We start from the raw sequence: 26,579 nt of genomic DNA on the forward strand, positions 1-26,579 counted from the left end.
GTCGAACCCGCGTCCCCTGCATTGGAAGGAGGATTCTTTTTTTTTTTAATTTTTATTTATTTTTGGCTGTGTTGGGTCTTCGTTTCTGCGCAAGGGCTTTCTCCAGTTGCGGCAAGAGGGGGCCACTCTTCATCGCGGTGCGCGGGCCTCTCACTATCGTGGCCTCTCTTGTTGAGGAGCACAGGCTCCAGACGCGCAGGCTCAGTAATTGTGGCTCACGGGCCCAGTTGCTCCGCGGCATGTGGGCTCTTCCCAGACCAGGGCTCGAACCCATGTCCCCCGCATTAGCAGGCAGATTCTCAACCACTGCGCCACCAGGGAAGCCCCTGGAAGGAGGATTCTTTACCACTGGACCACCAGGGAAGTTCCTTGGCATCATTTCTAACTGAAAGGTTTTCATGATGTTCCTCCTTGTTGCTCAAGCATTCTGGATAAGATGCCCACTCTAGGTGCTCTCATAGTTCTGAGTCTACCCTTGCAACTCACATCTTGTGTTAATGTCTGTCCATCAGACTTTGAGCTCCTTGAGGGCAGAGCCCATGTCCTGGCTCTCAGTCCTCAGCCCCTGGCAGTGCCTGGCACATAGCAGTACTTAATTAAGAGCTATATGCTTGCTTGTTTTAATCCATCCCTATTCCACGAAGGATTTGAGGTAACTTACACAAAAGACACATAAAGAAAACAAATATTAAAGCCAAAGCAAGGAAATTATAAACGGAAGTAGAATCAGGACCAGAAAAGAAGAACAGGTTCATGGTTGTTAGAAAAGGGCTAAAAATTTTTTTCCTGGAATATTTATTAATATGCATCTAACAGTTAATAATTCTAAGATCATAGCATGTCCCATTTATGGCACATCACATTACTTCCCTAAATCAAAACCACTAAAACTTATTTAAAAGCATGGAAAACTGTTTTCCCAAAAGTTTTGGGGTTATGGATTTTGAGGCCATGTTTGTTTTTTCAACTTTCCTGTATCTTTGCACTCTAAACTCTCAGAAGATAGCAAACATGCCATTGTAGCTTATCCTTCTGCACCCAACACAGTACTACGTGGGAATACATATGCTCTTTTTTAATAAAAAAAACTTTCCCTTACGAAATAAGAGCAAGACTCTTGAGCACATAGAAACAATGTCAAGTGACTTCATCTTCAAGGAAGTTCCTACCTGAATTGGTAGACACCAAATATAAATCCGGAAACTAAAAATACTTACTAAAATTACTGCAGGTGATTCATAGCAGTAACCATTCCTTTATAAGGAGTAAAACTGGATAATGACTCTTACAGCTAATTTTTTAAACGTATAGACCATCCCCCCTAATTTCTTTTTAAGAGAGTTTAATTTCAAAATAATTTTCCTGGAATCCCAGAAAGCCTTTCTACTGCACGAGTAGCTATCTATCTAAAGGCATTTCCCACAAAATCATCTCAGGTTATTTATTTTGAAGACCACACAGTAGACTGTCTTAGAAAAGTCTTGACTTTCACTATCCTGCTTAGCTGAATTAGCTAAGCTTAAAAAGAATCAGTACCATGTACGTGCTTTTAGATTGTCACATTTAGCCTGTTTGGTGTAAAAAATGGTAGACCTGCCATTTTTCCTGCAGAAAAAGGTCACGGAGAGCCAGAGGACTCTTCACCTGATTGTAGCCCTCCTTGTCTTGTTCTAGAGACTTCCAAAACATGATCTGTTTTCTACCCGGATGCCTATATGAGAAATGCCACCCATGCTTGAGGAAGAGGAGTTATACATATAACTACTTTCGCTTTGATAACTCCTTCCCACACACGCAGAAGTAGGTACCACCTCTGAGCTATATTGGTTATGGGCAAGAAGCAGATGCTCAAAAAGTGTCTGTTCAACCAATGAACAGCTTGAGTTCTATCCACCCTTCAATTCCACACTGATGGAACGTAATTTCAGCCGGAAACAATCTGATGTTCTCATTGGCATTGTGGCCTCTTTCTCGGCTTGTGACCAGCTATTGTTATTCTTTTCGAAATATTAAGAAAAGTAACTTTGATTTGTAGGTTTGAGGGGATAACTTGGTCCTTGAATTCTCAGAGCATAGGAAGGCAACATAAAGGAGCCTGCTTTCCAGGCATCCACAGATTTCACCTGAGTACGTTTCAATTTGATGTTACAAACGTTTGCTGAGGATCTGCTGATCTCCTTTGGAGGAGGATACTATGGTAAACAAAGATGAAAAAGGAGCACTCCTGCCTTAGGAAGCTGAAGCGTTCCAACACAAGTGCCTGACATAGGGTGAGCTTCCAATGTCAAACTGATATTTTCTGTGTATTGGTGGGACAGCTATGATATAAAGCAGAGTGCAGTAAATGTTAGAAAAGAAGTACAAAGCAAGTGCTCTGGGGAGTATCGTCTGGACAACATTCATCAGTACTGGAGGGGCTGGGAGGGCTTCCTGGAGGAGGTGACATTTAGGCAATGCTGCAGAACATTAAGAGGATTTTAGCAAGGAGGCATTCGGGTGGCATGAGCAATGAGCAGTGTTTTGGGGTTTGTAAGAACTCTTTAGAGGCTCTTGCCTGGACTGCATGGCAGGTCTGTAGTAGGAAATACTGACGCATGGGCTGGTCCCAAAGGATGAGACCTGTATTAGGATGATAAGTAAATGGGCAGTGTGCGTATAGGCTGCATGCTGGGGACTGGAGGCTAGGATGAGTTAGGAAACAAAAGCGAATTTTCCTTGTGCCTCAGGGATTTTGAGAGCAGGCGTACGTTTCAGGGGAAAGGAATCCGGGATGAGCATTCTCTTTTTTTTCCCCTCTAACTTACAGAAGTGTTAAAACGATAGCTGTGTAAAGTACTTTTCCCAATCACAGTTTGAAAACACAATTGGAAAGTCTTAAATGTTGACTGAACAGAGCATGACTTGAATACTCGTTGACCTCTCAAACGTGTTACTTATTGATGGGAAAAATTAAATCAAAATACTTAGAACAGTTAGAAAGTTCACAGTAATTGAACTCTCAAACCCCACAATGATGACCACTATGAAAATCACATGGTATGAATGTGTCTTCATAAAACTCTTAACTGCATTGAAGCCCCAGCTTTCTATATTGCTGGTTTCATTACTTTCAAGAGATTATGGAATATCAAAAGTGTGATCTACAATAATAACGTCGTATGTTTCTCTGAAGAGCTCACTCAGGATGCTCTCTACACTTTAATTAAATCTCCTAATGTCCTGGTGAAATAAGCAAGGGACCAGTGAATGTGAGTCACCGAAAAGTACCCAACTAGAAGACTGGACCATAGGACATACTTTTAGATGAAATCTGCTATTACTATTATTGTTCCCATTTCACCAATGAGGAAATGGGGTTTATTCAGACAAGGATGATGAGCTATCTTCCCTTTTCACTGAAGGCAGAATACACTGTCCTAGGCTCTGTAAGCATCCCTTGGGAGGCCTTTAAAAATAGTATAAGATCTCTGAGGTTTCTCCTTTGAGATTCAACCAGTACTTTTTTTTTTCTTTTTTATTTATTTATTTATGTATTGGAGTAGATTTACCATGTTGTGTTAGTTTCTGCTGTACAGCAAAGTGAGTTGGTTATACCTATACATGTATCCACTCTTTTTTAGATGCTTTTCCCATATAGTCAACCTGCACTTATTAATGAACACCTAAAATGCGCACCAAAGAAAATAGACATCACCCTTTTCTTGCAAAGGAACACAGGATGAGAATCCCAATGTATCATGATATGTAATCTCTTAGCTTTCATTGGCTGGTTTACCAGAAGCTTGGCCGAGTTGTCTCACAGCTGCCTTCCCTGTATCCGTGTCCCTCCCTCAGCAACAGAGAGATGAGTGGGTACCAGTCTTAAGGAGGTTGATTATGTTAAAGACACAGTACAAACAGCAAGAGCTAGGAAAAAAGAAGACTAGAAAACAGTAACTCCTGACTCTTGGTTCTATACCTAGGATAGTGGTATAGATTCTAAAGTGAGACTCTGAAAAAGAAACAGACATGCAGTTATCATACATGATCTACTTTATAAACCAAATCCACTTCTTAGGAAGGAAATTAAAGGGCCCAAACCACTTTAACCAGACTATGGCACCACTGTCTCAATCTTGCCACCTCCTGACATCCTGCAAAACACAGGCGTGGCTCCCAGGGAAACAGAGATCCCAGTTTGGGGGAAAAAAAATCAGAAAAAAAGATAGATGCTGTCTTGGTTTTAGGTAATAATTTCTTATCATTGATGTCTGAAAAACAAATGGGGACACAAATAATGAAATCTTATGGCAATATTTGGTTGTAAGATGCTTATAATGGTCCAGACTATGCTTACAATTGTTTAGATTATCATAAAAATGAAAACACAAAATCAAACATTTTTGTTGAGAATTTGTGGCTCCTCAAGTTTGAGAAAAATTGCTTTAGAGATAATTTTTACTGATGGGTCTAGGAAAGAAGGCAAGGTAACAAATTTTGCCTCGTCCTAAGAGACTGTGGCACCTGACACAGAAACCTCTTTTGGGGAAAGACGGGGATTTGATGTACTAAAAATAAAGTAACAAACAGCTTATTTCTACTCCTGAAAACTGATTTCTTACAGAGGGACCAAGGGCAAGTCTGTAATAAATACATGTGTCATAGAACAATAATCACTCTCTCCCAGTCTTTGAGATGGCAGAAAAAAAATGCTCTAAAGGAATTCTAAATTCTCAAGATAACAAGCCTCACAAAATTAGGAAAATTCCCTACAGCCAACTAACAAATTTTTAATTAACTAGTCCCTAGTCATATATATGTATTTAAATATAAAGGGAATGTAATGCTTATTTATTTTCCTCACAAAAATAAGGTACCCTAAAAGATTTAGAAAAGTTGTCTAGCATTATATTTTAATTTGGTACTTCAGTCACTGCTATAACTTGCTTCGTAACAATTCACAGAAAGTCGTATATTTGAAATACTATTCAACACAGTATTTATCTATGTACTTGTACAATTATGAAAGCAGAAGTTTCCTTTCACTGTAGTTCTAACTGTACTTTAACAAGTATGGGTATACCAAAGCACTATAATTTTAATCTCTTCTTTGGATTAGATTTATATCTGCAACTTTAATAATTTTCATCAATTTCCTAAATAAAAAAAACATTTTAACTCAAATTACAAGTCTGCTGGAACATGTCAAATTATTAGATACATCTAAATAAGGTATGGTTTTGAATTGAGATTAATGGTTTTGAAGCAGGTAAAATAAATATTTTTATTAATATTAAATATTAAAATGTGTAATATTTGTAATTAAAATATGAAAGTTTCAATTAATGTTAAATACTATTTGTTTGCAGATTTTTTTTTTTTTTTAGGAAAATAAAGACCTACTGTATAGCACAGGGAACTCTACTCAATACTCTGTAATGGCCTATATGGGAAAAGAATCTAAAAAAGAGTGGATATATGTATATGTATAATTTTTGTTTGAATTTTATTTTATTTTTTTATACAGCAGGTACTTATTAGTCATCAGTTTTATACACATCAGTGTATACATGTCAATCCCAATCTCCCAATTCATCACACTCACCACACCACCACCCCACCGCTTTCCCCCCTTGGTGTCCATACGTTTGTTCTCTACGTCTGTGTCTCAATTTCTGCCCTGCAAACCGGTTCATCTGTACCATTTTTCTAGGTTCCACATATATGCGTTTTGGGCTGGAAGGGACTACAGAGCTCACTTAATACAAAGACTTCATTTTTAGATGCAAAAACTGAATCCTTATTTTTTGAAGGCCAGATAACCTAGACCACAATGCAGTCTCCCAACTTGTTAGTCCAATGCTCACTTTATTTAACCATGTAGATATTTGCTATAAACACCACATTAAGTTATCCTGGTGTCCATTTATATGGGAACACTATTCAGAGGGAACATTACTCATTGGCCTAAGGAAGAAGCTACAATTATCCAGGACCAGAAAATCTAATCCCAACTCCACTGTAGACTGGATGGCATGAAGCAAGCCATTTAAGTGCACTCTGCTTCCCTTTTCCTAAATATTAAAAAAAGGACTGGAAAAAAAAAAACAAACACTGGAGTAATTTAAATGTATCTACCTAAATTGGTTGTCACAAGAAGTGGTCATAAAAATAATGACAGAGCATACAGAATCTCTAAGTGTGAACTAAATACTTAATAACAAAAAACTCATCTTAATTATATTTAAACCAAAGAGTAATAAGCACTTCGAGTCAATACTAGGAGGGAGTGTATATTAGCTATTGCATGTCCTTATGCCATCCGAACAAGCTAATGCAGGGGTTTATCTAACAAGTTCAGCAGCTCCTAAATTTTCCTAGTTTTCCATAATCTGTCTTTATGTTGACCTAAGCCATATAGTAATTATTAATCAAGAACAAACTAGCACTCTATGACTTATCAAATGCACTACTCGTTACTAAACAGACATAAGTGTTAATGAAGCATTTGTAGTGTTGCTAACACTGTAGAACCATCCTGTAAAATATGCAGAGCACAAACCCTGCCAAATACTATTCCCTAATAACAAAATATAGTTTCCTGGGTGACATGTAAAATCATCCAACTTGAGCTGACCTTTAAAAAACAAAAACTTATCAACTGGATTCTCTTGGATAAGAAATAGATCTTGCAGAGGGGATCTTCAAGATGGCGGAGGGGTAAGACGTGGAGATCACCTTCCTCCCCACAAATACATCAGAAATGCATCTACATGTGGAACAACTCCTACAGAACACCCACTGAACGCTGGCAGAAGACCTCAGACTTCCCAAAAGGCAAGAAACTCCCCACGTACCTGGGTAGAGCAAAAGAAAAAAGAAAAAACAGACAAAAGAATAGGGACGGGACGCGCACCAGTGGGAGGGAGCCGTGAAGGAGGAAAGGTTTCCACACACTAGGAGCCCCTTCGCGGGCGGAGACTGCGGGTGGCGGAGGGGGGAAGCTTCGGAGCCGTGGAGGAGAGCACAGCAACAGGGGTGTGGAGGGCAAAGCGGAGAGATCCCCACACAGAGGATCGGTGCCGACCAGCACTCACCAGCCCTAGAGGCTTGTCTGCTCACCCGCCGGGGCGGGCGGGGTTGGGAGCTGAGGCTCGGGCTTCGGTCGGATCGCAGGGAGAGGACTGGGGTTGGCAGCGTGAACACAGCCTGAAGGGGCTAGTACGCCACGGCTACCCGGGAGGGAGTCCGGGAAAAAGTCTGGAGCTGCGTAAGAGGCAAGAAACCATTGTTTCTGGGTGCGCGAGGAGAGGGGATTCAGAGCGCCGCCTAAAGGAGCTGCAGAGACGGGCGCGAGCCGCAGTTATCAGCGCGGACCCCAGAGACGGGCCTGAGACACTAAGGCTGCTGCTGCCGCCACCAAGAAGCCTGTGAGCGAGCACAGGTCACTCTCCACACCACCCCTCCCGGGAGCCGGTGCAGCCCGCCACGGCCAGGGTCCCGTGATCCAGGGACAACTTCCCCAGGAGAACGCACGGCGCGCCTCAGGCTGCTGCAACGTCACGACGCCTCTGATGCTGCAGGCTCGCCCCGCCTCCTCCGTACCGCTCCCTCCCCCCGCCTGAGTGAGCCAGAGCCCCCGAAGCAGCTGCTCCTTTAACCCCGTCCTGTCTGAGCGAAGAACAGACGCCCTCAGGCGACCTACACGCAGAGGCGGGGCCACATCCAAAGCTGAACCCCGGGAGCTGTACGAACAAAGAAGAGAAAGGGAAATCTCTCCCAGCAGCCTCAGGAGCAGCGGATTAAATCTCCACAATCAACTTGAGGTACCTGCATCTCTGGAATACCTGAATAGACAACGAATCATCCCAAAATTGAGGAGATGGACTTTGGGAGCAACTGTAGACTTGGGGTTTGCTGTATGCGACTGATTTGTTTCTGATTTATATGTTTATCTTAGTTTCGTTTTTAGCACTTGTTATCATTGGTGGATTTGTTTATTGGTTTGGTTGCTCCATTTTTTAAAAAATTCTTAATTTTTTTATTTTAATATTTTCTATTTTAACTATTTTATTTTATTTTTATTATTTATTTATTTATTATTATTTTTTCTTTCTTTTTTTCTCCCTTTTCTTCTCAGCCATTTGGCCATGTGGTTGACAGGGTCTTGGTGTTCTGGCCTGGTGTCAAGCCTGAGCCTCTGAGGTGGGAGAGCCAAGTTCAGGACACTGTACCACCAGAGACCTCCTGGCCCCCTGTAGTATCAATCAGCGAGAGCTCTCCCAGAGATCCCCTTCTCAACACTAAGACCCAGTTCCACCCCGTGGCCAGCAAGCTCCAGTGCTGGAGGCCCCACGCCAAACAACTAGCAAGACAGGAACACAACCCTACCCATTAGCAGAGAGGCTGCCTAAAATCATACTAAGTTCACAGACAGCCCAAAACACACCACTGGACTCAGCTCTGCCCACCAGAAAGACAAGATCCAGCCCCACTCACCAGAACACAGGCACTAGTCCCCTCCATCAGGAAGCCTACACAACCCACTGAACCAACCTTAGCCACTGGGAGCTGACACCAACAACAAAGGGAACTATGAACCTGCAGGCTGCAAAAAGGAGACCCCAAACACATTAAGTTAAGCAAAATGGGAAGACAGAGAAATATGCAGCAGATGAAGGAGCAAAGTAAAAACCCACCAGACCAAACAAATGAGGAGGAAGTAGGCAGCCTAACTGAAAAAGAATTCAGAGTAATGATAGTAAAGATGATCCAAAATCTTGAAAATAGAATGGAGAAAATACAAGAAACGTTTAACAAGGACCTAGAAGAACTAAAGAGCAAACAAACAATGATGAACAACACAATGAATGAAATTAAAAATTCTCTAGAAGGAATCAATAGCAGAATAACTGAGGCAGAAGAATGGATAAGTGACCTGGAAGATAAAATAGTGGAAATTATTACCACAGAGCAGAATAAAGAAAAAAAAATGAAAAGAATTGAGGACAGTCTCAGAGACCTCTGGGACAACAATAGATGCACCAATATTCGAATTATAGGGGTCCCAGAAGAAGAAGAGAAAAAGACAGGGTCTGAGAACATATTTGAAGAGATTATAGTTGAAAACTTCCCTAATATGGGAAAGGAAATAGTCAATCAAGTCCAGGAAGCACAGAGAGTCCCATACAGGTTAAATCCAAGGAGAAACACGCCACGACACATATTAATCAAACTGTCAAAAATTAAATACAGGGGCTTCGCTGGTGGTGCAGTGGTTGAGAATCCACCTGCCAATGCAGGGAATGTGGGTTCCAGCCCTGGTCTGGGAAGATCCTACATGCTGTGGAGCAACTAGGCCCGTGCACCACAGCTACTGAGCCTGCACTCTGGAGCCCGTGAGCCACAACTACTGAAGCCCACGCACCTAGAGCTCCTGCTCCGCAACAAGAGAAGCCACCGCAATGAGAAGCCTGCGCACCACAACGAAGAGTAGCCCCCGCTCACTGTAACTAGAGAAAGCCCGTGCGCAGCAGCAAAGACCCAACACAGCCAAAAATAAATGAATAAATTTAAAAATACTATTAAAAAAATTACATACAAAGAAAAAATATTAAAAGCAGCAAGGGAAAAACAACAAATAACATACAAGGGAATCCCCATAAGGTTAACAGCTGATCTTTCAGCAGAAATTCTGCAAGCCAGAGGGAGTGGCAGGACATATTTAAAGTGATGAAAGGGAAAAACCTACAACCAAGATTACTCTACCCCGCAAGGATCTCGTTCAGATTTGACAGAGAAATTAAAACCTTTACAGACAAGCAAAAGCTAAGAGAATTCAGCACCACCAAACCAGCTTTACAACAAATGCTAAAGGAACTTCTCTAGGCAGGAAACACGAGAGAAGGAAAAGACCTACAATAACAAATGCAAAACAAGAAAATGGTAATAGGAACATACATATCAATAATTACCTTAAATGTAAATGGATTAAATGCTCCAACCAAAAGACATATAGACTGGCTGAATGGATACAAAAATAAGAACCATATATATACTGTCTACAAGCAACTCACTTCAGACCTAGGGACACACACAGACTGAAAGTGAGGGGATGGAAAAAGATATTCCATGCAAATGGAAATCAAAAGAAAGCTGAAGTAGCAAATCTCATATGAGACAAAATTAGACTTTAAAATAAAGACTATCACAAGAGACAAAGAAGGACACTACATAATGATCAAGGGATCAATCCAAGAAGAAGATATAACAACTGTAAATATCTATGCACCCAACATACGAGCACCTCAGTACATAAGGCAAATGCTAACAGCCATAAAAGGGGAAATCGACAGTAACATAATCATAGTAGGGGACTTAAACACCCCACTTTCACCAATGCACGGATCATCCAAAATGAGAATAAATAAGGAAACACAAGCTTTAAAAGATACATTAAACAAGATGGACTCAATTGATATTTATAGGACATTCAATTCAAAAAAAAACAGAATAAACTTTCTTCTCAAGTGCTCATGGAACATTCTCCAGGATAGATCATATCTTGGGTCACAAATCAAGCCTTGGTAAATTTAAGAAAATTGAAATCATATCAAGTATCTTTTCCGACCACAACACTGTAAGACTAGATATCAATTACAGGGAAAAAACTGTAAAAAATACAAACATGTGGAGGCTAAACAATACACTACTAAATAACCAATAGATCACTGAAGAAATCAAAGAGGAAATCAAAAAATACCTAGAAACAAATGACAATGAAAACATGATGACCCAAAACCTATGGGATGCAGCAAAAGCAGTTCTAAGAGGGAAGTTTACAGCAGTACAATCCTACCTCAAGAAACAAGAAAAATCTCAAATAAACAACCTAACCTTACACCTGAAGCAATTAGAGAAAGAAGAACAAAAAACCCCCAAAGTTAGCAGAAGGAAAGAAATCATAAAGATCAGATCAGAAATAAATGAAAAAGAATGAAGGAAACAATAGCAATAATCAGTAAAACTAAAAGCTGTTTAAAAATAAAACTAAAAGATGTTAAAAAAAAAAAAGAAATAGATCTTGCAACTTGGAGGGAGGGGGAGAATTAATAAGTAGATTTTACTTATTACTGTATAATATAGTACTTATTACTGTATAATACAAAGGTTTAATGGAAAAAAATGTATACCCTATGCATAGGAAATAGTCTGAAAAAAAGAAAATACCCAGGGATGCTAATAGAGGCCATTTCGAGGGGTAGAATTTTTTTTTAGTTGTTTTTTCTTTTTCTCCTCTGTGCTTATCTGTTTTGTTGGATTTTGAACATAGATAATTTTGTCATATATTTTAAAACATTACTTTAAATGGAAGAAAAATTGCTTTAGTCTCTTGTTTTGAGGGAGGTAATATACTATCATGCCCACTTCAAAAATGAAACAAGAAGGCTTAAAATGCTAAGTGATGGCAGTGATAGAAATGGGAGTTGGGTCCAGGGTTCTTGTGTCCTGATGCAGTTTTTGGTTACTTTAGGGGACCAGCAGAGGGGGAGAAAGTCTGGGGAGGCCACTTTGAGGTGAGCTTTCACCCCAAGTAAGTACCAAAGGGCAGAGTTGTAAATGGTTCTAACCGTTCCTAAGCATGCCTTCTTTCCCACCATTTTCATTTCTGGATTGTATGTCTCTGTCTTAAATTTAAACAAGCATTGCTTTCAGTGTTTAATTACAAATTAATGGAAACACTACTTGCATTCAGATTAGCTTTTAGTTTTCACATCATTAATGTGCATCCAAGTTATGTGTCATTATAATCTCACGTTATAATGGCTTCATAAGGCAAGTCCCTGCAGAGTTGCATTAGTAGTTTCCTATGGTAATCACCCATCACTAGAATATCATAATCACATACGCACAGTCCCCACATGCTTCCACCGCAATCATTTTGACATTGTAAGAGCATTCTAATAGTATTAGCATAGATTCTCCAGAGAAATCATCTCATTGTCACTGCATTACCATATAAGATTGTGATGGAACCATGTTGTTGTAATATGAAAGCTTAAAAAATATTTTTTAAAAAAAGTCATGCTCAGCGATAAAACATTTCACTTCTCAAAAGGTCAGTGCATCGTGCAGTAGCGTTTGCCTTGCGACTCTTCATTGAAGAGACGTCCTCTCACAAGATGTAAGGTTTTCTTGTGGTTTGTTTTTCTTTTTATTTGTTCAGGACTCATACAACAGTAATAAAGGAGGTCAGTTCCCTCTCTGTGGTGTAGAAAGGAAAAGCAGACGTGGTCCCTGTCTTTAAGGAGTTTATAATTTAGTCAGGTTTACGACAAATTATATGCAACATGTAGGTAAAACGCAATTAATACTCTTATGCTAAATTTTGAAGTAGCTGGCGTTACACAGCTGTGACACCAAGCAGACAAGGTGCTCCTGAAAAGAAAATGTTTGCCAGTTCATAAAGGGCCAAACAAAGACTGTATGGCAGGAATGGAGTCCAGGTTATCAGCATTCATGAGAGTCTGCCTGGCATCTTTGTAGTCACTAACTCTGGGAAGAAGGAAGGCCACCAAAGACCCTAGTAGGGGACACAGCCAGAGTCCCACACAGGGATGAAGCAAAAAGAGGTTGTGGGCAGGAAACCTCTCCTCTGCTCGGATCTGAGCAGAGCACGGAAGCTACACCTTGGTCTTTATCGCTGAGAGAGGAATGAGCGGAGACGCTGTCTCCAAGCATCAGATCAAGGCTCAGAAGAGCACCGCCCAGCCCCCGACACTCTCCTTGGTTTGAAGCCGTGGTGTAAAGTGAGTATGTTGTGTCAGTGACAAATGGCACGTGCTGCAGAGCCTGGCCAGGCAGTGTGACCACTGGAGAGCCCTCTAATCCTCTGATACTCTCTGGAGACACCACAGGAGCATTGCAGACGGATTATCCTCTCTCTCAAGGAAGCCTCCTCTCTGCTCAGTGTTAAGTGAGAACCGCGTCACGGCCAGCATTTAGCACCGTGACTGGCCCGTGGCGGGCGTTCTAGAAACGTTTATGGATGAGGAGTCAATTAACGTGGCTGGAGAGGAGGCACAGGCTTCAGAGCTGCTGTAGGTCTGAAGCCGCAGGGAGCAGATTTGGAATATGGACTCTCCGGTAGCATTAACAGCAGAGGAATTACCAACTGGCAAAGGTCTCTTGTATGATTAAGACTTTGCCTGCCTTCTTGGTGATGGCAAATCACAGCATTCAGCGGGGAATGGTCACTAATTTTCCCTTTCTCGAATTATGTGTGCCTGGGAGATCTCAGAACTACGCCGTGGCTCAGTTTCCAAAAAGAACTGATAACACTTTTTTAATTGGAACACAGTGCGGATACAGATGTGCTTTCTAAGTGCTCAAAGATGCTTTTACCAACAAGCTGTGGAGCAAGAGAAAATTATTACATAAACAAAATTAGCTGTCCCTCCTTTAGAAGTGATTTTTAATTTCATAAGTAAATTCTATGGCCCTTGCTACCTTAGTCTTCCGCGAGTTCTTGCTTGGGCATCACATGAAACTAAACTCTCACTTCTTGGCCCTGTTCTTCACAGTAACTCATTTCATACATTTTTCATTATGAAGTCATATCAAAACTTTTATTACATCCGATGATCAGTTTTCTATTATTTTGTTGTTATTAGACATAGATTAAAAATCAAGAACTCAGGGAGGTTTGAATCCAAGAGCACTAACCATAAGAACAGAAGTTTTATTTATTATGGAAAATGTACCTTGACGCTGCTTAAAAAAATATCAGTTTCCCTCTCTTGTTCAAAAGTACTGAAGGCAACAGATATCATTCCTGATAATATGCAATAGGTTAATCTTCTATTTGATACAAACAAAAGTTAGAAGCTATATATCACTTATATGTGGAATCTAAAATATGACAAAAATGAACATTTCTACGAAGCAGAAACAGACTCACAGACATAGAGAACGGACTTGTGGTTGCCAAGGGGGAAGTGGTGCGGCGGGGGGAAGGATTGGGAGTTTGGGATTAGCAGATGCAAACTAGTATCTATAGGATGGATAAACAGCAAGGTCCTACGGTACAGCACAGGGAACTGTATTCAATATCCTGGGATACACCATCATGGAAAAGAATATGAAAAAGAATGTATCTATCTGTATAACTGAGTCACTTTGCTGTACAGCAGAAATTAACACGACGTTGTAAATCAGCTAGACTTCAATTAAAAAAAAAAGCTAGAAGCTATAAAATACCTTAAGTGCCACTAAAAATTAATGTTAAGTTACTGTGTTTTAAAAATGGAAGAATGCACACAGATGGGAGAACATCCTACTTTATGAAAATATCACTATTTCCCCAAAAGGAGGAAAAGCTACAAGTTTACCAGCTACTTAACCTTTACCAAAAAAAAAGTTGATATGCTCAGAGTGTGTCTTTCGGTAAATCACTTAGTCTGTGGGCCTGTTTTCTCATTAATAAAACAAAGGAATTAATAAGCAGGGTGATTTCTAACGTTCTTTCCAGATACAACTTCTCTGATTCTGTGGGAAGAGGCGTCAAATGACCTCTAAACCGGTTTTGCAGCCACTCCCCAGGAGTTTAGACGTTAAACAAATGGGGATATACGCATAGTAGAAAATCAGGCACAACATTGCTATACAAGGAATGTAAAAACTATTGATATCTTTCTAATTCTATTCTGATCTCCCATCAAGGTAAACCATCCTTAACAAACCACATTACAGTATTTACTATCTTTTTAAAATATTTATTTATTTATTTATTTGGCTGCGGCCGGGTCTTAGTTGCGGCACGCAGGATCTTTTGTTGCGGCATGCAGGCTCCTAGTTGCGGCGTGCATGTGGGATCTAGTTCCCTGACCAGGGATCGAACCCCGGCCTCCTGCATTGGGAGCGTGGAGTTTTAACCACTGGACCAGCAGGGAAGTCCCTTACAGTATTTACTATTAACTTCAAATTATTACTAGCAGATGAATGAAAAATATTTCACTACCCGGATTATTACTTTTCTGTGATCACCCTTTATACTGCTTATGACTAAAAGTAAAATAGAGGCACTAGTATAAAATAATGGTGGTGCTTAGCCCTCAAATACATGATGCTGATTGTCTAAGCAACTGAAAACTCTTGGCTCTTTCCTAAATAACAGCTGAAATGATCCAGTACCTATGTACACGTGTACTTAGATACAGACACATACATATGTATATACATTTTCTAGTGTTTTCACAGTTCCTAATCATCACAGTACAAGTACAGAAACTATTCTGAAAATGACTCTGTGCCAGCTTTACAACCAAGAACTATTTTATTTTTTTAGTGGGCAGTGAGATAAGTAGAAAAAGTCAATCTGCTTTTTTTTGGTCAGTGTTTTCAGAAGGTGTGATAATACAGTCCACTGGTGTTCACACTGATTTTAGGTGATATATGGGCATTTAAAAATGTTTTAAACAAGTATTTATTTATTTGAACGTGTCTTAGAAAAAAAGTAATAAACATTGCAAGCCTGTGATTTCATGGATATTTTTGCTTAAGATGAGGCTGAAGGAAAACAGTGGGTTGGTTTAAAAAAAAATGTTAAGTAATTAGTAGTGAAGGTAGTACATAGGCATAGCAAACACTCTTAAAGATGATGCGAGAATGAATCAAATTGGACAAATTTGAGGAATACTAATGAATGATAAATTTATTCATTCACTCTCATGACTATTACACTGAGTTTATGAAAACTAAAAGGCATTTAACATCTCTGCAATGTCTTGTAACAATTTATTTTTTCTGGCCTATTAAGGAACGAACTCCTGTTCTGGGGGTAACATCCCCCAACTCATCAGAAATATAATCTTGACTTCTAATTAGGCAAAGAAAGCTATTATCCAATTTTAACTCTCAGACCTTTTTACTGACCCTGTAATTGTTGACATTATTTTAAAGGATGTTGATTTAAAAATATAAATATGATATTATATGGTGTAAAAGAATATGGATTGAGACAGTGTGGTCAGACATAGTACAACTACTTAGTAAGCTTTCAAATTTTTATAGAATAAAACTCTAAAGTTTAATACATCATTCTTTTTAGAGAAACAAAATATAAATAAACTCTCCTTTAGTGCCAATGTTGTAAAATCATCACATTATATAGGAATAACTAATGAAAACTTATTTTAGCCAAGGTATTACTAACACAAAAATAAAAATAAATAAGTGGAAACAGGTTCACAAAAAAACACAGTATCCCTACATAATGCATTATGAAAACTCCACATTAAAAAAAAATCTTTTGCAGTTCTGATTTGGTCTATCAGAAAGCAAAGGAATTTAGAAACTAATGGTTTTTGACCTCACTGTAGCAAGAATAAGTAATAGCAAAGGCCCATGAAGTATCCCTAATGCTAGAAACTATATATATTCTTCTACATATCTTAAATCTAACAACCAAATGATATTCAATAGACAAGAATATATAGAACTATGTAGAATCTTCACAGAGACCATTTTAAACTTGCATCTCTTAGCCTGAAATATTTTAATTTATCTACCAAAATACCCTGATAGACAAAAAGTGAAAAGGCAATGCCTGGGAGGAATGAAGAAAGTCAAAAAGGAGCACTGCAACTGGATTTGCTAGAACCTTCTCTCTCCCTGGACACCTAACAGGTCAAATATAGCTGTAAGGTCAAAGTCTCAGTCTTATTTAAAACAGCAGAATCTTTGCTACTTATGCACTCAGCTGCTCCCAAATATTTAGTTCCACAGGAGAAAGAGGAACCCTTGGAATTTGTTCTTTTCTGGATGATAAGGGGGCAAGTTCAAAGCAACACAGAAGCAAAGGAGAATTAATGTAAGGCCTTAGATTTGCTTTGGAAGCCAGTGGCCTCTTCTGGAATTCCTGTGTTAAATGGATTTGTGCAGTGGCAAATGGAAAGTCTCTAAAGTTAAAGACTGGGGACTTCCCTGGTGGCACAGTGGTTAAGAATCTGCCTGCCGATGCAGGGGACACGGGTTCGAGCCCTGGTCTGGGAAGATCCCACATGCCGCGGAGCAACTAAGCCCATACGCCACAACTACTGAGCCTGTGCTCTAGAGCCTGCAAGCCACAACTACTGAAGCCCACTCACCTAGAGCCCGTGCTCCACAACAAGAGAAGCCACCGCAATGAGAAGCCCATGCACTGCAGCGAAGAGTAGCCCCTGCTCGGCACAACTAGAGAAAGCCCACACCCAGCAATGAAGACCCAACACAGCCAAAAATAAATAAATAAAATAAATAAATAAATAAAGACTGAACTTGGAGAAACCGCAGCCTGGGAAACTCTATAACTCGCAGAAAAGCACTGACTCATGAAATGATAGACGTGCCACAGACCAGAGAGCAATAAATAAAATCGTGTCAAATAACCTAGGTTAAAACTAGCAAAGACACCCTTGTAGCCTTTCCCGGAGAAAGGTTTCAACAATACTTTTCTGTGGAGTGACTGGGAGTGAAAAACCACATCCTACTTACATGTGAATTCTCTTACATATGCATGCAAATTTATTTGCTTATTATTCAAATTTCATCTGTCCCTGAAAATTTGATGGTATCAAATTTTGCATCACAGAAGTATATATATAATTATATATATAAAGAAGAAATGAATTTTATATATATTTATATGATTATATTACATAATTATATTTGTCTATATATATAATTCAGTTCTTTTTGTAAAAATCAATTCTTTTATTTAAATTTTTTAATATGGACATTTAAAAAATGTTCACAAATGTCGAGAGTAGTATAGTGAACCCCTATGTATCCATCACCCGGCTTCCACAATAATTCCAACTAAAAACAGTTTTTGAAGGGAAAAATGTTTCGCAGCTCATTCCAAGCCATCAGCCAATTATCCCATATATTATGAACATACTCTTATAAACCCATGTAACAATCCTCTAAGGATTTCTGGCTCTCAGTTTACTGCAAAAGACATTTTAAAAAATAATTTTAAAAAAAGGCTACTTCAGACTGTACTTCAAAGCTACAGTAAGCAAGACAGTATGTACTGGCACAAAAACAGAAATATAGATCAATGGAACAGGATAGAAAGCCCAGAGATAAACCCATGGACACATGGTCACCTTATCTTTGATAAAGGAGGCAAGAGTATACAATGGAGAAAAGACAGCCTCTTCAATAAGTGGTGCTAGGAAAACTGGACAGCTACATGTAAAAGAATGAAATTAGAACACTCCCTAATGCCATATACAAAAATAAACTCAAAATGGATTAGAGACCTAAATGTAAGGCCAGACACTATAAAACTCTTAGAGGAAAACATAGGCAGAACACTCTATGACATAAATCACTGCAAGATCCTTTTTGACCCACCTCCTAGAGAAATGGAAATAAAAACAAAAATAAACAAATGGGACCTAATGAAACTTAAAAGCTTTTGCACAGCAAAGGAAACCATAAACAAGATGAAAAGACAACCCTCAGAATGGGAGAAAATATTTGCAAATGAAGCAACTGACAAAGGATTAATCTCCAAAATATACAAGCAGCTCATGCAGAAGGGTAAGCTGTGACAAAGTGAGAGAGTGGCATGGACATATATACACTAGCAAACGTAAAATAGATAGCTAGTGGGAAGCAGCCGCATAGCACATGGAGATCAGCTCGGTGGTTTGTGACCACCTAGAGGGGTGGGATAGGGAGGGTGGGAGGGAGGGAGATGCAAGAGGGAAGAGATACAGGAACATATGTATATGTATAACTGGTTCACTTTGTTATAAAGCAGAAACTAACACACCATTGTAAAGCAATTATACTCCAATAAAGATGTTAAAAAAAAAAACAAACAACAACCCAATCCAAAACTGGGCAGAAGACCTAAATAGACATTTCTCCAAAGAAGATATACAGATTGCCAACAAACACATGAAAGGATACTCAACATCACTAATCATTAGAGAAATGCAAGTCAAAACTATAATGAGGTATCACCTCACACCAGTCAGAATGGCCATCATCAAAGAATCTACAAACAACAAATGCTGGAGAGGGTGTGGAGAAAAGGGAACCCTCTTGCACTGTTGGTGGGAATGGAAATTGATACAGCCACTATGGAGAACAGTATGGAGGTTCCTTAAAAAACTAAAAATAGAACTACCATACGACCCAGCAATCCCACTACTGGGCATATACCCTGAGAAAACCATAATTCAAAAAGAGTCATGTACCACAATGTTCATTGCAGCTCTATTTACAATAGCCAGGACATGGAAGCAACCCAAGTGTCCATCGACAGATGAATGGATAAAGAAGATGTGGCACATATATACAATGGAATATTATTCAGCCATGAAAAGAAACAAAATTGAGTTATTTGTATTGAGGTGGATATGGGAAGCAGCTGCATAGCACAGGGAGATCAGCTCAGTGCTTTGTGACCGCCTAGAGAGGTGGGATAGGGAGGGGGGGAGGGAGACTCAAGAGGGAAGGGATATGGGGATATATGTATGCATATAGCTGATTCACTTTGTTATACAGCAGAAACTAACACATCATTGTAAAGCAACTATATTCCAATAAAGATGTTAAAAAAAAAAGACTACGATTCTATTCCAAAGCTGAATATTGTAAAGTTTTCCAGAATCAATTCTAGTCTGCATGATAGATATGGGCAGGTCCCACTGAGGTCTTTGAGGCTTTCACATTCCCGATATTTCTTCAGATTTAAGAGCTTATCTGTCTTCCTCTTGGGCTCATCATCTTTCTTCAGAGACTCTTTGGCTTTCATAGACATTTTCAGTTGATAATATGGAGGCAGGAATTCAGAACACGTCGAACAGCGGGAGCACAAGATATCACCCTCTCGGGAGAAGATGTGCGATAGGACCAGAGTGTATTTTATATCCTGTTGCCCTTTTTGATGGCATAAGTATGCACACTAGTCATGGCACTTTTTTGATTCAGAGAGGATATTTTAGGTAAGAAACATTTGTGAGTTGTCATCACAAATATTTGGATGATATAGTTCAGACAGCAAGATATACTTGCTTACGTGCATTTTATGGTTAACAGCTTAATAAACCATATATTTGGGTTGGCCAAAAAGTTCGTTTGGGCTTGTCAATAACATAGCAAAACCCAAATGAACTTTTTGGCCAACCCAATTGAATTCATTTAATAATGTTGCTTTGATTTTAATCTAATTAGTTCAATCTTATAAGTCATAAGCATAAAGCTCTCCTCCAAGTAATGTTAAGAAGAAGTTCCTGAACTGAGTAGACCTTCCAAAAGATTTGTAGTTATCACTTGATTGCTCAAATTTGATTAAAAAAAAAAACCTCCCAAAATGATAGTTTCTAGAGGCCATTATTATTGTAGGCTAGTATGACGGGCTGAATTGTACCCCCTCCAAACATTCTTATGTTGATGTCCTAACCCTCAGTATCTCAGAATGTGACAGTATTTGGAGATAGGGTCTTTAAAGAGATAATTATATTAAAATGGGTTTGTTAGGGTAGGTCCTAATCTAACATGACTATTTTGTGTAGTTATAAGAAAAGGTTAGGACACAGAGAGAAGACCACATGAGGATACAGGGAGAAGGAGGTCATCAGCAAGCCAAAAAGAGAGGCTTCAAAAGAAACCAAATCTACCAACACCTTGATCTTGGACTTCTAGCCTCCAGAATGATGAAAAAAATCAATTTCTGTTGTTTAAGTCACCCAGCCTGTGATATTTCGTTATGCAGCCCTAGCAAACTAATACAGTCAGTAATAAAGTTTGTGTAGTCCAAGCCACGGAAGTGGCCTTTAATTAAACCAGGGGGCTCTGGGTCTATAAAGTGAGTAGAAAATCTGTCGAAGGGTCTGGCTGGGCATATGGAATATAATCTAATCCTTTTTGACAAATGTTGATGCCAATGAGGTGACAGCTCAGTGTATGGACTCAGAGTAAATAAATCATTATTGCAGTGATTTGTCAGGGCTTAATAGGAAAGCTTGCTGAAAAGGTAGCAGATACCACACACAACAGATGTGGCAGCTGTATGATGTGAAATACCCCTGAACTGGGGAATCCACTTCATATTTCCTCCAAACTTTTATTAGAGTCCAAGACTAATGACATCTAATTTTTCAGAGACATAAGGAATGTAGTACATAAGACCTAGAAATGTGACAGTATAAACCTGATAACTTTGAGAGTGTATGAAAATACTTTAAATATTTCAAAAATCAATAATATACAGTTTTGAAAATAGTAAGCAATATTAAGAAACACACCTTTGTTGGTACACAATAATACTAAGGATTTTGTGGTTGCAGTGGACTTTCAATTATACAACAGAGCATTAAATTCATAATATTTACCAATAGTCTCTTCAAAGTGCTTTTCAAACACTAAATAATTACCCAATTAAGCCATTGCAAGATAAGCTATTATTACTCTGGATTTAGTGGAAAGGACTAATAATTATTATTTTAACAGTTTCCATGAAGAAAGACTCAATGTTTACTGAACACAACTGTGAGAATAGCTCAGCCTTTTAGTGACTAGGAACAGGAAAAAACAAAAGGTTGATTAGCTAAGTGAATTCAGGGGAAGACAGAGATGATTAAGAACTAAGAACCATGACCTGTGAAAACAGAGAATTTAATATGCAAAGCAGAGACCAAAATTGGCAGAAAGCTACTTATGAAAACTGCCAACATTCAATGTTGTCGACAGACAATGGAGAATCTTTGGTTGTGCCCTGAACAACATAATTCATCACACCAGAGCTCGGGGCAGTCATGTCCAAGCAATTTATCATCATCATATCACTCGTCTGAGTAAGAGAGGGGGAGAACTTTGATTGTAAACCTCTAGGGAGAGTGGATTTATAGCCAACAGCCCTAAGAATGCAGCATGGCTCTGCCCTAAGCAAAATGCTCCTGCTTCACTTCTGTTTAAGTCAGAGGAAAAGAGGGAACACATTGCTTCCAGGATGTGGAGAGCAAAACCTAGGTCTGATCCTCTTAGATCCAAAATAAGAAAGCCAAGAAATCATATTTAAAGTACTCTTTGAAGCTGCTTTCAAAAAAAAATTAGATATTAGTCAATGGTAGGTTTGGATGATTCATTTCAAGTGTCCCTTGATGACAAAATAATTTCTGAAATGCATCCACTGATACAACTACATTTGGAAAGAATTGTGTGTCTTAACAATGAATCCATAAACTTTCCTTTATATTGGAAAACTTGGAAGGATGCTGAAAATTTTGTTTTATTTTTAAAATTTTATTTATTTTTGGCTGCATTGGGTCTTCATTGCTGTGCGCAGGCTTTCTCTAGTTGCGACGAGCAGGGGCTACTCTTTGTTGTGGTGCACAGGCTTCTCATTGTGGTGGCTTCTCTTGTTGCAGAGCACAGGCTCTAGTCATGCGGGCTTCAGTAGTTGTGGCACATGGGCTCAGTAGTTGTGGCTTGCGGGCTCTAGAGCGCAGGCTCAGTAGTTGTGGTGCACAAGCTTAGTTGCTCCACAGCATGTGGGATCTCCCGGGACCAGGGCTCGAGCCCGTGTCCCCTGCATTGGCAGGCAGATTCTTAACCACTGCACCACCAGGGAAGTTGGAAAATTTTAAATATAGGTAGATAGATAGGTAGACAGACAGACAGACAGTGTTTTTTGAAATGAAAATGAGAGCCTTAATTCCTATCCCTTATGGACATTGAACCTTTAAGTACTTTACACTTTAATACTGGCTGCCCTTACAGAATATAATTAAACATCTAAATGCCATTTTTTCCACCTTTGATTAAAACCATGATGTTCTGGAGCATTCTGGAAACAAGTCCACACAGTAAGAGGGACAGTGGTCACAACGGCACACTTCTTATATCATCCTCCCTCTTTTAGGCCCCCAAGGAGACCAGTAATTCTTGGAGACGCGTGGCTCAGACCCTACCTGAGTGTCTTAGTCAGGATAGGCTAGGTTATGCTGCTTTAACAAACAAGTCCCCAAATCCTGGGGTCTAAACACAACAGAGGCTGATTTCTGGCTTACACTATATGTCTAACACAGAGTGATGGGGGCTCTTCTGATTGTCTTCATTCCAGGACCCAGGCCAACAGAACACCACTGTCTAGAAAATTGGTGGTCACCCTGGCAGAGGGAAAGAGAGTGGGGCGCACCTCTCATTGGCTTTTAAAGCTTCCACCTGGAAGTGACACAGGTCACTCCACTTAAATTTCATTGACCAGAGAAAGTCACATGGCCATGCCTCATTGGAAGGGGACAGAGGTGGGAGCCAGGTGACTAGGTGGGAGCAGATATTTTATTTTTCTTCTTCCTTTTTTTATTTAAGTGAGGGGGGGACGTCTATGAATGAGAAGGCTTTTTTAAATGAAACTTTTTTTTAGAAAAACATGAACCACTGAGTACAGAAGAACGAGGTCATGTTTGGCATATGAAAAACATATTCAACAACCATCTCAGGTTCTCCTATTAACAGTGAAGTTCATAGAGCAGAACACAGCTTAAGGACTTCTCTGCAATGTTACTGTGTGGTTCACTGGGGTATTTAAGACGTTTGAGAAGGATGAAAGATTCCTCAGATAGTAACACTTTAAAGCATATGGAAGCAAGAATGGATATTTTCCATTCTATTTTCAGTAGCTCCTCCCATTCTCTGTAGTTCATTATTTTGTCTTCAGGCTTAATTCTGAGAGCAACCTCTGCAAGCCTTACATAGGGGTCTTCTACCTACTATAATCCCAGGGATCTCAGGGCCAAGCCCCGACAGAGAAGGCAGCAAGTACACTGGCATAGACTATTCAAGACTCTAAATGATCTGTTGTTCTTTGCTCCTGTCTGGGTCAAAATTTAACTATGCACACTGCAAATTGTCTTAAGTTAGTATTAGCATGTACAGAGCTCAGAGAAGACCCCTGGTGATTAGCTTTTACTAACTGTCAAAAAATATAGGCTTGGACCTTTCTATTATGATTTAAGATCAAGGAATGGAAATAAAACGTATTTTGCTATTCTATTCAAAAAATCTACATTGCATACATTTTAGTCACTTTTATAACAATAAAGCAACATCTAGTCTCCACGAATGAATACAGGATTTCACAAAGTAGCACTCTGAGTTCTTTGTTCAAATTATCCTCTTTAAAATTAAGTTGCTATCTTGTTATCAACAGTCAGCAAGTTGTCTGATCACTTTCTCTTTGCCCTGTGCACTGTTTCTTTTTTTGGGGGGGGTTGGTTATTTCTGGAATTACATCAGACCTTCAGGATAACTGCTGCACACCCCTACTGCCCATGTAAAATAAAATGTAACCGGCCAAGTCCTAAGTCTTAGGGCTCTTTTCTTACTGACGTTCATGCTATATGACAGTGAATGTGATGGTCCTTTAGGAAAGGAGTCAATGCTTGTCAGTTTCCTCCACTGGAGAGGTGATTTAAGGACGAATAGACTCGTGTGTCCACCCAAGGAGTTAGTTCTCTAAACGCACCCCCCGCCCCAGGTGTCACTGCACCTGAGGTGTCTTCACAAATGTCACATCGTGGCTGTAAATACCATGATCATATCCGCACCCAAGTGTATTTGGAATATCTTTACGATAGAAGGACCATGACGGTAAAATCAAGGGGAAAGCTGAGGCCCAAGGCTTAGAGGTATGATTTCAAAGCTTATTAGAGGAGAACAAGCGTGGAGTAGATGCCCCCCTCCCCCGCCCCGCGTCATCCCAGCACAGCGGCCCAACGACGACCCCGGAGCATTTCTGTCGAGCAACCCTGAGCTCGAGCCACGCGGGGCCCTCGGGCCTCGCTCCGCGCCGGACTCTGAGCCTCGGGCTTCAAGCCAGCCTTTGCAGGACTTTAAACTTCGGGGCAACCAGCCAGCTGCAAGCCCAGGCCAGCCTCCCAGGCCTCGCAGCCTCACGATCCCCGTCTTTGCAGCTCCCCCCGAGCGCCAGGAGAAAGGCAGCAACAAGCCAAAGCCTTAGGGACTGCTTTAAAACTCCTTCCCAGGGCGGACCTCCGCCGGGGTCCCTGCAGGAGTTAACGCGCCCAGCTCGGCAGCGACCCCATTCTTCCTACCGGGCCCACAGCTCCCGCGCCCGCTCCGGCTCCCGGGCGCCTTCCCTCCACTCGTTGCGCGCCGCCTTCTCCCCGGGGACCCTCCGCAGGAACTGGGCCTTTGACGTCCCCCCAGTCTCCGCCCACTTCACCTTTCGGTCTAGTGTTCTCCCCGCCCTCGGGCCCCAGGGCCGCATCCCAAGGGCCCCGGCCACGCCCCACCCCTTCCTTAGGCCACGCCCCACCCCTTCCTTCGGCCGCGCCCGCCAGGCGCCAGTCGGATCCCTCTAGACTCGGCCACGCCCAGCAGGTTCCTGCCAGGCCCCGCCTTCGGCCCTAGGCCACGCCCAGCGGGCCCCAGCCCCTGCCACTGCCCCTGCCCCGCCCGCCTCCGGGCTGTCTGAGCTCCAGGCTCCGGCGGCCTGGCCCTACCCTTGAGCGGGCAGAAGGCGTGTAGCCTCAGGATGCGCTCAGCGGCTGGGCTGAGAACCCACTTCCTGGGCGCAGGTCTGTTGTAGGCAGCCGCCAAATATCCTGGAAGGAGAGGTTTCTCTTCTCTTTCTAGTGCGGCTGAGTCAGAAGGACTAGGGGCTGGATCCCCCCAGGCAGAAAGGAAGCCGCTGCATTTTCCCCAGATCTCAGTTCTCCACGGAAAAGCCTGCAGCGTGGAGGCTTTAGTAGCTATTTTAGTTTCCTTCGGGGATAACAAGTCAGAGGGTGTGCACTGGCAATTCGGTGGCACTAAAATACACATAACATTTACCATTTTATACATATTAAAGTGTACAATTAGGTGGTCTTTAGTAAATTCACAATGTTTGGCGTCAGTTTATTGCTTCATTGTTTCATATTCTTGGGCCTGAGGCTTCTCATCTTTAAAATTAGAGTCTCTACTATAAGCACTGGCCCCAGCACTTCATGAGACAAATAGCCTATTTGAATACCTGTGAGTCAGCCTAGGAAACCCAGTGCTAGGAACCGTTGCCGCAGGACAGAATTTAAGTGTTTAAGTGTATTTAATTAATTTTATCCTGAATTCTGAGAAAAAGAAGTTGAGTACTCAGATGGGAAGAACCTCCAGGTGTCATTTGAAAGGAAGTCATTTAAGAAGAGTAATAAAAATAATAGAAGATGTTTCCTGAGGCCTCCTCTGCTGCTCTAGATGCCTGCCTCTGTTATCTTAATTTTTAGAACTATCTATATGTGTTAGGATCAATTTCTCCTCTGATTACAGATAAGAAAACAGAGAAGTGCCTTGTACAAGGCCGGGGTTAGAACCCAGTTTGGTGATGTCATAGCACCTGCCCTCCTAGCAGAGAGCAGGGAACTTCCATAGGATGCCAGGAAATACATTAATATATTTAAGTGAGAAAAAGAGGAGAAAAGGAAATAAGGGGTGGGGGGGTTGTTTTTGTTTTACAAGGAGGGTAAAAGTATGAGAAGTTGGTTGGTAAGGGATAGGCAGGGAGAAAATACTGGGAAAGCAGTGGTCCTTAAAGATGATGG

At 40.6% G+C, this 26,579-nt stretch overlaps 1 protein-coding gene across 1 annotated transcript in view; it reads right to left on the reverse strand.

Moving 5' to 3' along the window:
- The window catches only part of PTER (phosphotriesterase related), a 66,575-nt gene extending 41,372 nt beyond the window's left edge, over positions 1-25,203 (reverse strand). Inside the window, exon 1 of the mRNA XM_036843195.1 lies at positions 25,095-25,203. The gene's annotated coding sequence lies outside the window, so the exon portion shown is untranslated. The remainder of the gene's footprint in view (positions 1-25,094) is intronic.
- Between the last annotated feature and the right edge of the window lie 1,376 nt (positions 25,204-26,579).

Source organism: Balaenoptera musculus, chromosome 2 (genome assembly GCF_009873245.2).
Source record: "Balaenoptera musculus isolate JJ_BM4_2016_0621 chromosome 2, mBalMus1.pri.v3, whole genome shotgun sequence".
Lineage (NCBI taxonomy): Eukaryota > Metazoa > Chordata > Mammalia > Artiodactyla > Balaenopteridae > Balaenoptera > Balaenoptera musculus.